This window comes from Mauremys mutica, chromosome 12 (genome assembly GCF_020497125.1).
Source record: "Mauremys mutica isolate MM-2020 ecotype Southern chromosome 12, ASM2049712v1, whole genome shotgun sequence".
Classification (NCBI taxonomy): Eukaryota; Metazoa; Chordata; order Testudines; family Geoemydidae; genus Mauremys; species Mauremys mutica.
The window spans coordinates 10,224,941-10,237,622 of record NC_059083.1 but is presented as its reverse complement, the minus strand read 5'-3'; the positions used below and the strand labels follow the sequence as shown (position 1 = coordinate 10,237,622).

Here is a 12,682-nt window from a genome sequence, read left to right as displayed (position 1 = left end):
GCTTAAATGAAGGCCAATGGCTAAACCTGCAATAACATCATTAGTACCATTCCTTTGAGATATTCTGACTCTTGTAATAGCACTTCCTTGGCAACCTGCACCTGACCCAGGGAAAAGCTGCTCTGTTGCACTAGGACTACAAGGCACTGAGTGACACCCTACTGAAGTAATGGGAGGAAAGGGTGCTCAGCATTGCACAGGACAGACCCCTGTGTCTGATCCCTGGACTGTAGGAGTCAGCCAAGGTTCTGCAGAAATTTTGCCCACAGGAAAATAATCAGGTTTCCTAGTCACACAGTGACCTGACAAGTAAGAAGTACAGTTGGAGGAAACTGGTCTTATGCAGTAATGCAGGCACCTCTACATCTCACGTAGCACTTGCTAGTAACATTAGTTTATTAACTACCTGGTTGATAAATCTGCAGCTCCAGAGGTGTCTCCTCCTCACTTCTCTGTCCATCCCTCGTACCCCTCCTGTTACTGCAGCAAATCTGCCCCTCTGTACAGAAATCCTAATGACTACAGCATTGCAGTAAAGGAGGCAAAACAACCCATCTGATTCTCCAAGATCCATGCAGCAGAATTATAGTCAACGGAGCTATTTTGCACGGTGAACTGGCTAAGCAATCCAGGCTGCATAGCCCAGACATCAGACCCAGACGTCAACTGCTGTGAAGAGCTGTCAACATGCTTCACTGACAAGATCAATCAAATATGTATGAATGGAGCTGACTGGGAAAGAAAATTCCATTGCTCACCAGATTGTATTATTCACCCCACCAGCCCTGAGTTTGCCTCCATCATACATACTGAACCTCAAGAAGCCCTGAAAAATGTTAGAGATACAACCTGTGAAACCAGGGCCTCCCAGAGGGGGGGGGGCAAGAGGGGCAATTTGCCCCAGGCCCCGAGCCCAACAGGGGCCCCCACCAGAGTTTTTCGGGGCCCCCAGAGCGGGGTCCCTCACTCGCTCCGGGGTGCCCGGCAAACTCTTGCGCGGCCGGGTGCAGGAGCTGCTTCTGCTCCCGGTCTTCGCCGGTGGGGGTCCTTCCGCTCTGGGGCGGAACGACCCCCCGCTGGCGAATTACCGCCGAAGACGGAGCGGGACCCGGCGCTGAAGCGCAGCCCGGTCTTCGGCGGTAATTCGGCGGCGGGGGGCCCTTCCCTTCCGGGACCCGCCGCCGAAGTGCCCCGAAGACCCGCGGCGGGGGCCCCTCGGCCGAATTACCGCCGAAGACCGGGCTGCGCTTCGGCGGCGGGTCCCGCTTCGGCGGTAATTCGGCGGCGGGGGGGCCCGCCACAGGTCTTCGGGGCACTTCCGCGGCGGGTCCCGGAACAGAAGGGCCCCCCGCCGCCGAAGACCCCGGGCCCCCGGCATCCTCTGGGCGGCCCTGGTTCCCAGTGACCCAGGGCTGTGGTGGAAGGAGAGTGTGTGTGTGGGGGGGCAGGGCTGGGGTGGCAGGAGGTGTGGGGGGGCACTGGTGGGGGGGAAGGAGGGAGCCTAGGGCTGGGGTGGCAGCGGGGTAGGGGAGGGCACTGGTGGGGGGGAAAGGGGGAAGCCCAGCGCTGGGGTGGCAGGGGGTGTGGGTGTTGGGAGAGCCCAGGGCTGGGGCAGCAGGGGGGTACAGGAGGCAGCCCAGGGCTGGGACGGGGGGCAGCCAAACATTTTTTGCTTGGGGCAGCAAAAAACCTACAGCCAGCCCTGCTGAATGCACTGCAGGTCCAGCTGTGCTGCTGTAGCGCTTAGTGAAGACACTACCTGTGCCGCCGGAAGCGCTTCTCCTGTCAGCGTAGGTACCCCAGCTCTCTGAGGGGCAGTGGCTATGGTGACAGGAGGACATAGCTCTGTCTACACAGGGGTTAGGTCGGTATAACTGAATAGCTCAGAGTACAGATTTTCTACACCCTGAGTGATGTAGTTATACCAGCCTAAGTTTGTTGTATGGACCAAGCCTGAGACTGAAAGCACAAGCTCTGTTCTCTGCCTTCCAGAGCGGGGCCTGGGAGAGCAGGATCTGGCGCTGGAGTTGGAACCGCAGCTGCGAGGTTCCTGAGCTGGCTGCTGTATATGTGAACCCTGACCTGGGAAACTCAGTCCCAAGCTGCATCCAGAGCAGAGCCAAGATCTGGAACCCTAAGGCTGCTTTGTGCACTAAAGTGGCCCCGGAGTCAGGAGCTGCTGCTGGCACAGAGGGCAGTCGCTCTCTGATCTCAGGGAGAGCTCACATTGCATCTTACTTTGTTTTCTGTTCCTCTTCATCTCAACTAAATCGCCTAGAGCTGGTGCTGCAGGCTCTGCTGTTCCTCTAGTCTAACCTGTAACGCTGTTTCTGGGTTAGACTAGAGGGGGGGAAAGTCTTGAGTAATTAGTGGCATTCAGCCAGCCTTGAACTGAACGTATCTGTCACAGAAAGGCCCCATCTGGAGTTGAGAAAATACATTTCCAGACTGACTGTGTGCAGAGCAAACTAAAAAGTCCAGCTAAAAACAGACCAGCATTTCCTAACACCCTTTAGCAAACCTCTGAAGCTGTAGCGTAGCTAGCGGGGTGCAGGGGAAGCAGCCGCTTCCCCTCAGCACATTCAAAAGCGGCGCCTTAGTTAGAGGTTACCACGGCATCAGCAGGCAGGGCCCACACTCCGCCCTGAAGCTTGGTCTGCCAGGCAGCACTGGGCTCCTGCAGGCAAGGGAGGGCAGCACACTCGGAGGAGCCATGGGGAGGGGGCTGCACGGCCGGAGGAGCAAGGGGGGGGGCGCAGCATGGCAGCCTGCAACTCCCCCCCACCACCACCACTGCAGACAACTTTGATGTGGACAGTTTGGTGGCCGGTCCCCTTGGAGCGCTCCGCAGTGCAGAGGTCCGGGCAGGTCCGGGCAGTTCCTGCTGGCCCAGGAGAGCCCTGTCAGCGCAGCCGCAAAGCAGAGGCAGTGGCAGAGCCCATGCATGGTGGAGGAGTGGTCGCCACAACTCTGCGCTGCTCATGGGAAGCTCCATGCACAGCCCACTGTGAGAGCGGCTCGGTGCCCATCCCACCTCCTGCACTGACCGGGTCCCGGGGCAGGGAGGGTCTCCCCCGCCTCCTCACAGCAGCCACACTGAGCGGACCCGCAGCCAGTCACTCCCAGCAGGAGCCTCGGCGCCGCCCTCGGCTCACCGGAATAAAACTCCCCCAAGGAGGGAGAGCACTTCCCCCCTCCCGCTGTGGCCTGTCAGTGTGACCCACCCACAGCCAGGCTCCACCAGCAGCCCTGGGCAGGGCAGCACCCACCAGGCTGAGCGGGTGAGCTGGGCTGCAGCTCGCTCGGACCATGCCTGGCAGGACTGGCTGCCTTCTGCCCCCACCCCCCCAAGGGGTAGGGCCAGTGCTGAGCCTGGGCTGGTGCTGCATGCGGTGAGCCCCTCCGAGGCAGTGACAGCGTGAGGGGCACTGTGGGAAGCTAATTTGCAGCCAGCCTACCCCCCACCCCCCACAGATGTGGGTTTGGAGACCAGAACTGAGTGGGGAGATGCCCCAGTGTCTCGCTACGCAAGAGCTCCCCTGGCTCCTGGCCGCTGAGCCGTGCGTGATCTCGGCTACTGATTTGCCATGTGATCGGGGCTTCTGGGAGATTCGCCATGGTAGGTAGGGTTTGCTCTCTGCTGCTGGCTGGGCCTAGCGGCCAGGCCCCGGAAAGAAGCAGTGGAAGGGCAGGCAGTGGACTCCCAGGCTCTTCCTGTCCTGGGGGCAGCTCCAGCCCCCTCTGCACAGAGACCCCCGGGGACTCCAGCCCACTCCCATCCCCGGTAACCCCTCCCCAAGCTCCATACCCCGTGCCACTGCCTTTCCCTCCCCTTCACCTCCCCTTGTACTCCCGTCCTCTGCCACTCTCTCGCCACATCCTCCCCTTCGCCTCTCCTCAAACCCCCTGTCCCCTGCCAGCCTCCCTGTACAGCCATGGGGGGGCAGCGCGGCCGGAGGGGTGGGGGGGGAGGTGCAGAATGGCCACAGTGTGGCAAAAGGAGCCAGCCAAGGGGCGGGGGCACGGTGTGGCCGGAGGAGCTGGGGGGCGTGGCCAGAGGAGGAGCCAGGGGGCGTGGTCAGAGGAGCCGGGAGGTGTGGCAAGAGGAGGAGCCGGGGGCGGGGCGCCTTTTTTATGTTTGCTCCCCCTGCTCTTAGAACCTGGCTACGCCACTGTTCTGAGAACTCTTGTAGCAAAGGAACCAGCAGCAGCAACAAAGCCTGATCTGGAAAAGACAAAATGTAAACAATGACAAGGCCAGAGAGGCAGCTCAGAGCCTCATTGAGCCCTTTAAAGCTCGGTAGGGGGACAGCCCCCATATCAAATTTCACTGGGACAGATCTTTAGTGGTGTAATTGGCATAGTCCAGTGACTCCAGGCAGTGAGGGCAGGGCCGGTGTAACCGCTAAGCCAGGCCTGCACAACTCGTAAAGTGGCGAGGGCCATATTATTCCAAAGAAAACAGCTGAGGGCCGAAGCCTCCTGGCCTCGCCGGACCCCCCCAGCACCGCCCAGCCCCCTGAAATACTGCGCTCCCCCCAGCACAGCCCGCCCACCCCGCAGAAACAAACCCTCCTTCCCCCGCGCTGCCCCACCGAAACAACGGTATTGAACCTTGGTAATATGTTATAGGGGGTGCCTAAGGTAGTATAATTAAGGTAAAAGAAAAATGTCTTTTTGCTAGAAGTAGAACAGGCTCTTCCCCCCACTTCGTAATCAATTGTCCTGTTGAAGGAACGAGGTGGGACTGAGGAAGGTGTGGAAGGCAGCACCTCCAGACAGCTGCAACGCTTGGAGAGGGGATGGGAGCCAGACCAGATCAGTAGAACAGGTCAGCCACTGACTCCTCGCTCGCCTCCTCAGCCTCCCACCTCCCCCCGCCTCGCCTCCTCAGCCCCTCTACTGCCCACCCTCCTCAGTCCCCGCCACTACCCGCCCGCCCTCCTCCTCACCCCCCACCCCCGCCTCGCCTCCTCAGCCCCTCCACTGCCCACCCGCTCGCCTCCTCAGTCCCCGCCACTGCCCGCCCGCCCGCCTCCTCACCCCCCACCCCCGCCTCGCCTCCTCAGCCCCTCCACTGCCCACCCGCTCGCCTCCTCAGCCCCCGCCACTGCCCACCCGCCCGCCCGCCTCCTCACCCCCCACCCCCGGCTCGCCTCCTCAGCCCCTCCACTGCCCACCCGCTCGCCTCCTCAGTCCCCGCCACTGCCCACCCGCCCGCCTCCTCACCCCCCACCCCCGGCTCGCCTCCTCAGCCTCCCACCTCCCCCCGCCTCGCCTCCTCAGTCCCCGCCACTACCTGCCCGCCCGCCTCCTCACCCCCCACCCCCGGCTCGCCTCCTCAGCCCCTCCACTGCCCACCCTCCGCTCGCCTCCTCAGTCCCCGCCACTACCCGCCCGCCCGCCTCCTCACCCCCCCACCCCCGGCTCGCCTCCTCAGCCCCTCCACTGCCCACCCGCTCGCCTCCTCAGTCCCCGCCACTGCCCACACCCGCCCGCCTCCTCCTCACCCCCCACCCCCGGCTCGCCTCCTCAGCCTCCCACCTCCCCCCGCCTCGCCTCCTCAGTCCCCGCCACTACCTGCCCGCCCGCCTCCTCACCCCCCTCCCCCGTCCCGCCTCCTCAGCCCCGCCACTGCCCACCCGCTCGCTCGCCTCTTCACCCCCCCACCCCCGGCTCGCCTCCTCAGTCCCCACCACTGCCCACCCGTCTCTTCAGCCCCCCTCCCTCACCTGCCGCTTGCCTACTCACCCCCCCACGAGCCGCACAGTGAGCCCACACGGCCAGCATGTTGTGCAGGCCTGCGCTAGGCGAACTAGGCGGCCGCCTACGGCGCCAAAATTTGGGGGTGCCAATAAGGGGTGCCCCGAATTTCTTTTTACACCATTACTGAAAAACGAATGAATAAAGAAAAGAGAAACGTCCTTGAACTTGCATTTTAACTTGTCAATCTTCTCTCGTACGTTACAGCTCTAGCTTATGCCAGCTCTGCATTGCAGGCAGGGGCTGCAGGCACCAGATGACCAAGCACGTGCTTGGGGCGGCACCTTGGTGCAGGGCTGCGCAGGGTTTTGGGGTTTTTTTGGGTTCCTGCAGAGCAGCGCTGGAGGGGGCCGGGCTCTGGGGGGGCGGGGCTTCGGCCGGGGCGGTTCATGGGGCGCTCGGAGGGGGCAGGGGCTTGGTGCGGGGCGCTGTGGGGGGCGGAGGCCGGGCTCGGCACACCGCTCTGAGGGGGCGGGGCTTTGGGCGGTGAGGCGCATACTTGGCGGGGGGGGGCTCTTCTGTTTTGCTTTGGGTGGCAAAAAAAAGTTAGCGCCTCCGTTACGGAGGGTATAAAAAGGCGGGTGCAGGGACGCGGCGCTGCCCTGCTGGAGCCTCTGCTCCTAGCCGCTCCCGGGGGCATTTCGCTGTGGCGGTTGCCGATCTGCTCCGCTGAGCGGGGCTGCAGCACCGGGACCCTCTCCCCGAGCCGGGCAGCTCCCGGCGGGGCAGCCCGTCCCCTCGCTGCTCCCTCTGCCCGCCAGCCGGGTTCGCTCCCAGCCCGCTCCCCGGGGGGCTCCGGCTCCGGGGGACACGAGCCTGGGCGAGCTGCGAGCCGGGCTCCGGCTGCCCGCGGAGCGATCGGGGGCTGGGGGTCTGCGCCAGCTGGTGAGGAGGGGCTGGCGTTGTGCACGGACCGGGGACGGGGGCGAGCAGGGAGCTGGGTGGGTGCATCGATCACACTGGGGAACCGGGGTCTATTGGGAGGGGGCCGTGCGCTGATCGGGTGGGGAAGGGGTCGGGCGGGGGATAGTGGGGAGGGGGCTGATCGGGTGGGGGGGTCTATTGGGTTGGGGGCAAAACAAGCGGTTAAACTGCAGGAGCTGAAGTTTCATCCTGAGACAAGAACTCCGCTGCTCGGGGAACAAATCACAGAGCGGATGGTTTTGGGGTGGGAGGGAAAATTATATTTCTCTGTACTGAGAAAAGCGTCCCTGTTGTTGCCTTACTATCCGGGGCAGACTCTGTTTCTTTGCTTTGAACTGATGGGCAAAAGTGTCCTAATGCCCCCTGTGAATTGCGTCCCAACAGCCAGGGGTGGCTCCAGGTACCAGCGCTTGGGGCGTCAAGAGGGGGGGGCTCTGCCAGTCGCTGCGAGGGCGGCAGGCAGGCTGGCTTGCCTGCGGAGGGTCCGCTGGTCCCTTGGCTTCGCTGGACCTCCTGCAGGTACACCTGTGTGAGGTTGGCAGCCTGCCTGCCCTGCTTGGGGTAGCAAAATGCCTAGAGCCACCCCTGGCTGTGGGTCAGGAGGGAGGGATTATGGCAACTCCCTGTCTCTGGGGATGAACACAAGAGCTTTGGAAATGCTCCATCTGATCTTGGATGGGGCCAGCCAGCCCCCCCAGCAACCCCATGGAAAGGGGACCCTTTCAGCCCTGCTGCTCCAAGCCCTTCACTGGTGGCTCCCACTCCTTGGCTGTCTATGGGGCCAAGTCTCCCCTCTCAATCCCTCCACCCTACCTCAGCTTTTCTCATCTGCACCCCAGATCCCCTGCCCCAGGGGTCTCTCGAGGGCTGAGTCCTTCACTTTTAACCAGCTACATCTCTGCCTCTCTGGGTGTGTGGGGGGTGGAATTTCTCCCTTCTCCCAGCACCCTGTTGAGCCCAGTAACTGGTGTTTGGCTGAGGCACGTCTCCACTCTATTTGCAAGGGGAGCTGAGCTCTTTTGACACCCTGGCCCCTGTAATGGGTGCTGGGCCGGTCTGAAAATCCAGGCTGTGGTGCAGGGTGGAGAAACCAGCCTGGAAATCACCCAGCAGCGACCCCAAACTCCCTGTCCCAAGGGTTTGCATTGGGAGGAAACTGCTAAGCAAGAAACTCCCTCCCCGCTGCACATCCCCGTCCCCGGGCCAGCGAGGAGGAAGGACCCAGACCCAGTTCTTGGGAAAACAGCAGCAGGGAAGCCAGGGGCAGCGGGAGAAATCCCCAGGGAGCTGCGGACCGAGCAGGCTGCAGGAGCTGAGGCGGGGAACAGGGTGGATGAGGCAGTTTTGGCTTAAGGGGGGGGAGCGGCTCCAGTCTTGACTATAACCCGCTCCAGACTGACACATTGTTTCCGGCTGTGGTTGTGAACAGACGCTCCATAGCTCCAGGCCAGGTGAGAGGGGACGGGACGAGGGATCCGAGCTTCTCCCGGCTCCGGGCTGGGCGGGAATGTATTTGTTTGGGGGGGACCAGGCTGGGGCAGGTGGATATTTTGTGGGGGCTGGTAACCAGACTGGGGGGGTTTGTTTTCGGGAGGCGAATGGGGGGGGGCAGGTCCGATCTTTTGAGGGTGATGGGGGGGCACAGCGAGCTATGTAGAAACGGAGCATGCACAGTGTGGCTCCTGTTGATTTCCCACACCAAGCAGGTCAGGGGCTCTCAAACTGTGGGTCGGGACCCCTCAAGGGGTCGTGAGATTATTACAGGGGGGGGTCATGAGCTGTCAGCCCCCACCGCAAAGCCTGCTTTGCCTCCAGCATTTAGAATGGGGTTAAATATATAAAAGTGTTTTGAATTGATCAGGGGGCTCATGCTCTGAGGTTTGCTGTGTGAAGGGGGGTCACCAGTACAAAAGTTTAAGAGCCGCTGCAGTAGGTGGTGCCTTGGTTCTTTGCTAGCCCTGCCCTGTCGCTGTGGCCTGGCGGGAGTGAAGGTGAGACCCCTCCCCCCAGTCCCTGCTGAGCTGGGTGGGAAATGACAGGGCTCCGCACGTTCTGATCTCTACAGTTCTCATCCCCTCTTGTGTTTAAAGAACAGGAGAACTTGTTGCACCTTAGAGACTAACAAATTTATTTGAACAAAAGCTTTCGTGGGCTACAGCCCACTTCATCGGCTGCATGTAGTGGAAAATATAGTCGGAAGAGAGATATACAGAGAACATGAAACAGTGGGTGTTGCCATACACACTATAAGGAGAATAGGAGTACTTGTGGCACCTTAGAGACTAACACATTTATTTGAGCCAGGGTGAGCTATTATCAGCAGGAGAGAAAAAGAACAGTTTATAGTAATAAAAATGGCCCATTCCCAGCAATTGGTAAGGAATTGTGTGTGTGGGGTGGGGGGGTGGTTGAGGGCGGGAAATAAACATGGGGAGATAGTTTTACTTTGGGTAATGGCTCATCCACTCCCAGTCTTTATTCAAGCCTAGTTTGATGGTGTCCAATTTGCAAATTAATTCCAATTCAGCTGTCTCTTGTTGGAGTCTGCTTTTTGAAGGGTTTTTTTGGTTGTAATATTACGACTTTTAGGTCTGTAATGGAGTGGCCAGGGAGATTGAAGTGTTCTTCTACTGGTTTTTTGATTTTATAATTCTTGATGTCTGATTTGTGTCCAGGCCAGTCCTTGCTTACAGACAACTCCCAAACCTGAATCAAATACTCACCAGCAACCACACAACAAAAACACTAACCCAGGAACCAATCCCTGCAACAACCCCCGTTGCCAACTCTGTCCACATATCTATTCAGGGGATACCATCATAGGACCTAATCACATCAGCCACACTATCAGAGGCTTGTTCACCTGCACATCTACCAATGTGATTTTATGCCATCACTGCCCCTCTGCCATGTACATTGGCCAAACCAGACAGTCTCTAATGTAAAAGAATAGCTGGACACTAAGTTAGTATTAATAAGAGCAATGGAAAGGTTCAGCCTACCAATCTGTGCTTCTCCAAACTATTAGTAATATGGGGGATAAAATTACTTCATGATCAACACCTTAAAACAGCCCTTTCATTGCATCCAAAAACACCACGGAACTCCTTCTAATGGATTATTGATTTGATCCTCAGGAGATGGGTCTATCACAGGAGTGGGTGGGTGAGGTTCTGTGGCCTGCAATGGGCAGGAGGTCAGACTAGATGATCATGATTGTCCCTACTGGCCTTAAAGTCTGAGCTTTGCTTAACAACTTGCTGTTACTTCCTTTGCAGGAACGTTCCTGGGGCCTATGGACAGACTCTCACTGAGCACTGACTGATCAGATAAGTATTGTCCAGTCGCTCTCCTCTTGCTCAAACAAACTCTAATCCCAGTCTTGGTTCTCTGTAGGTACCATGGATTCTTTAGAGGATCTTTCTGCTCTCTCCCCTCAGGTTCTGCTCAGAGACCAGCTCATCATTTGTCCCAGGAAATGACAGTCAGTTTCACTACTGGGGAGGATTAGGCTGCCCATCATCTGCTGGGATATCTGATAGCTTAGGAAGGGGTCAGGAATCACAGAAACAGACGGGAATCAGGTGAGTGGCTTCCCTTCGGAATGACCCCAGGGATTCAGGCCTGGCTGCTCTGGTGAAGGTTACAAACCAGTTTGCTCTGTAGCTCCCCTGTTCTCCCGAGTTTGTAGATTTCCCAGAGCTGGGAGGGAGCAAGGCCTAGATCTTCAACGCCTAAATACCATTGAACCCAAAACCTGGAGGGCTGTTTCAGTTTGAGCCCAGAAGTGGGTCTGCCTAGTAGATGGAGAGGGGCCCCCCAGCTGGAAGGAGGTTCTCTGGCTGTGGGCTCCTCTCTCCATGAGTAGCTGTGAGCACGAGGTGAAGCTACAGCTGGTCATAGGGTTCAGGTGTTCTCAGCCTAGGAGGGTTGTGAACGGCTGTCAAACAGCTGCATTGGTACCTCCCTGAGAGTGGGGTCCCAGCTAGACAGCAGGTCTCAAGGGTTGGGGTCCCTGGTATGGAAAAAGGTTATAAACCTGTCATGGTTATAACCCTACATCTGTCCAAGTAATGAGAGAGCAGGAGCGAGTCTATTTGTGAGTGGGATTGATCAGGGCCACATTATCGACTCAGACTAGGGCCCTGGCTCCTGGAGTCATGTGATTACCTCAGACTGTTGTTGTGTTTGTTTGGTTTTTTTTTCATCTCAAAGGGGTGTTAACCCCAAAACCTGCTGTTGGGGAGCCCCCCCCCATCAAGACCACTCCAGTAAAGGACTCTGCATGTGGCAGGAGGGGAAGAGTGCACCATCTCCTTGCCCTCTTCATTCCCCTGCATCATGGGAAGAAAGTGGTGCACAGACCCTGGAGTGGGAATTATGGACTTTTGTGAGCCCTGCAACCAAGGGGAGACACTGGGAAGAGGACTGTGGCCCAGGAAGGGCGAAGGGCTTGTGTTGTTTTGTTTGGATTCTCACTCCTCCCAGAAGAGGGAGGACACTTGTTGCCATGGTGACTGTGGAGAGCTACACGGAATTTATTACCCAACTGCTGAGGGGAAACTGAGGCATGGCCCGAGTTCAACTGAGGAACAGGCTCACCGGATGCCAGGCCGGGTAAGGGCCTCTTCCAGAACCCACTCACTGAGAACTGGTGGTTGTGTGGATTATTTTGATGCAGAGTTTTATGGTGCTTTGCAAGGTGGTGGCATCAAACTGTGATTTCATATGTGGTTGTTCAGGTTATTGTACCCACCATCCCCGTGGGATCTGTGTGCTGGCTAAGTGGTGTGACTAGCACCTGTCTGTGCTGCCCATCCTCCGCAGTATCTGAGCATCCTCCTTGGAAATCAGTGTTTTCCTTTGTCTCTGTTTCCCTCCTCGGAAGGAGAACTGCCTGTCTCACTTTAGTGTTCTGTATTGACACTCTTCACTGTGGTGTCTATGCACCTCCCATGTAAAATCAATAGTTAGACCCTTAGTGGTCTTCATGGAGTCTCCTGCACTCTTCCCTTTTGAGGTAAAAACTCTGTGTGGGGCACGTTTCGGCTTTTTTTTGAACTGGTGGGTTGGCTTGTTTCAGAGTTTTTTGTTCTGTTATTGGAGGGGGTGTCAGTGTTGGGTGTCGTCATTGTTACGGGGCTTCCCCTCTGCTTGTTGGGGAATCTGTGGCTGGGCACTGCTGCACCTGGACCTTCCTCAGTCTCTGCTAGTGAATTGACACCTTTAGTTTCTTTGGCTTTAGTTGAAATGTAGCAGCCTGGTGCAGGGAGACTCCGTGCTCCTTGTGCTGAGTTTGCTGCTGAACGTAAGAATGGCCAAACTGGGTCAGACCAACGGTCCACACAGCCCTGGATCCTGTCTTCAGACTGTGGCTGTTGCTAGATGCTTCAGAGGGAATGAACAGAACAGGGCAATTATTGAATGACCTGTCCAGTCCCAGCATCCGGCAGTCAGAGGCTTAGGGACACCCAGCATGGGGCTGTGCCCCTGACCATCTTGGCTGATGGCCATTGATAGATACATTCATGGAGGATGCGTCCAACTCTTTTCTGAACCCAGTTATAGTGTCGGCCTTCACAATATCCCCTGGCCATGAGTTCCACAAGTTGCATGTGCAGCTCTTGCCACACCTCCAGGTACCTCCCACAAAGCTCCCATTGGCCACGTTCCCTGTTCCCAGCCAATGGGAGCTGTGGGGGGGGGGGGTGCCCCCCGCCCCTTGGCGTGCTGCCAGCTGCTTCAGAGAGTGGTGGGCGCCACAGGGAGCAATCCCGCGGGTAGGCAGAGGGGCGGGGAGTTTGGTGGGCCACACTCAAGAGCCCCGTCCCGTGTATTTGAGACCCCTGGTTTAATGACTCCAAGATCTTTCCTGAGCGGTAACAGCCCATTTACCCCCCAGCATTGGCTGTGTGTAGCTGGGATCATTTTCCAACCTTCCTCCTTTCCCCCAGCGCGCACAGACAGCGGGCCGGGGGCGGGAAGGCGGGTTCTG

At 58.4% G+C, this 12,682-nt stretch overlaps 2 protein-coding genes across 2 annotated transcripts in view; one reads left to right on the top strand and one right to left on the bottom strand.

The window, feature by feature from the left end:
• The window catches only part of LOC123345648 (protein S100-A16-like), a 643,389-nt gene that overhangs the window by 31,459 nt on the left and 599,248 nt on the right, over nt 1-12,682 (bottom strand). The window lies entirely within an intron of this gene.
• Nucleotides 9,971-12,682, top strand: part of LOC123345636 (C-type lectin domain family 2 member D-like) — a 348,976-nt gene continuing 346,264 nt past the window's right edge. The window contains exons 1-2 of the mRNA XM_044982627.1: nt 9,971-10,271; nt 10,903-11,304. The gene's annotated coding sequence lies outside the window, so the exon portion shown is untranslated. The remainder of the gene's footprint in view (nt 10,272-10,902; nt 11,305-12,682) is intronic.